This window comes from Eptatretus burgeri, chromosome 5 (genome assembly GCF_056783735.1).
Source record: "Eptatretus burgeri isolate ZD-2024b chromosome 5, Ebu_testis_v1, whole genome shotgun sequence".
NCBI lineage: Eukaryota > Metazoa > Chordata > Myxini > Myxiniformes > Myxinidae > Eptatretus > Eptatretus burgeri.
The window spans coordinates 685328-687270 of NC_140965.1; positions in this window are offsets into that span (position 1 = coordinate 685328).

Here is a 1943-nt window from a genome sequence, read left to right on the forward strand (position 1 = left end):
TCTCTCTCCAACTCTTCATCCCATATACACAATCTCTCTCCAGCACTTCATCCCATGTACACAATCTCTCTCCAGCACTTCAGCCCATAGACACAGTCTCTCTCCAACTCTTCATCCCATATACACAATCTCTCTCCAGCACTTCATCCCATATACACAATCTCTCTCCAGCACTTCAGCCCATAGACACAGTCTCTCTCCAGCACTTCATCCCATAGACACAGTCTCTCTCCAACTCTTCATCCCATATACACAATCTCTCTCCAGCACTTCATCCCATGTACACAATCTCTCTCCAGCACTTCAGCCCATAGACACAGTCTCTCTCCAACTCTTCATCCCATATACACAATCTCTCTCCAGCACTTCATCCCATATACACAATCTCTCTCCAGCACTTCATCCCATATACAGAGTCTCTCTCCAACACTTCACCCCGTATACACAGTCTCTCTCCAACACTTCATCCCGTATACACAGTCTCTCTCCAACACTTCATCCTGTATATACAGTCTCTCTCCAACACTTCATCCCGTATACACAGTCTCTCTCCAACACTTCATCCTGTATACACAGTCTCTCTCCAACACTTCATCCCGTATACACAGTCTCTCTCCAACACTTCATCCCGTATACACAGTCTCTCTCCAACACTTCATCCCGTATACACAGTCTCTCTCCAACACTTCATCCCGTATATACAGTCTCTCTCCAACACTTCATCCCGTATACACAGTCTCTCTCCAACACTTCATCCCGTATACACAGTCTCTCTCCAACACTTCATCCCTTATACACAATCTCTCTCCAGCACACTGTGTATACACTTGTGTATACTATCTGTGTATACACTTCATCCCGTATACACAGTCTCTCTCCAACTCTTCATCCCATATACACAGTCTCTCTCCAACTCTTCATCCCATATACACAATCTCTCTCCAGCACTTCATCCCATATACACAGTCTCTCTCCAACACTTCATCCCGTATACACAGTCTCTCTCCAACACTTCATCCCGTATATACAGTCTCTCTCCAACACTTCATCCCGTATACACAGTCTCTCTCCAACACTTCATCCCATATACACAATCTCTCTCCAACACTTCATCCCATATGCACAATCTCTCTCCAACTCTTCATCCCATATACACAGTCTCTCTCCAACACTTCATCCCGTATACACAGTCTCTCTCCAACTCTTCATCCCATATACACAGTCTCTCTCCAACACTTCATCCCATATACACAGTCTCTCTCCAACACTTCATCCCATATACACAATCTCTCTCCAGCACTTCATCCCATATACACAATCTCTCTCCAGCACTTCATCCCATATACACAATCTCTCTCCAACACTTCATCCCGTATATACAGTCTCTCTCCAACTCTTCATCCCATATACACAGTCTCTCTCCAACATTTCATCTCATGTACACAATCTCTCTCCAACACTCCATTCGCTCTCTTCCCCTCCATCATGTTCTCCTTGTGTTGTGTCGAAAGCCTTCAACAGTCGACGATTTCAAAAATAATGTGACATGATGATCAATTGATTTTGCACAAGTATTTTCTGTCGAGTATTTGAGTATTTCATGTCACTGTGTTGCACTATGAGATGACCATCAGCTGGTAACTAGTAAAGTATATATTGTTGATTAATTTCCCAAAATCAAATGTGAGACATGTTTGGGGAAAGGTTTAAAAATGCAAACCAAGGCGTGTGTCGTGTCGTTGGTTAAACATGATTTGGAAATTAAATCTGATGGCAATGAGACGAGGATGTGAGAGAGAGAGAGAGAGAGAGAGAGAGAGAGAGAGAGAGAGAGAGAGAGAGAGAGAGAGAGAGAGAGAGAGAGAGAGAGAGAGAGAGAGAGAGAGAGATGGAGAGAGAGAGAGATGGAGAGAGAGAGAGATGGAGAGAGAGAGAGAGATGGA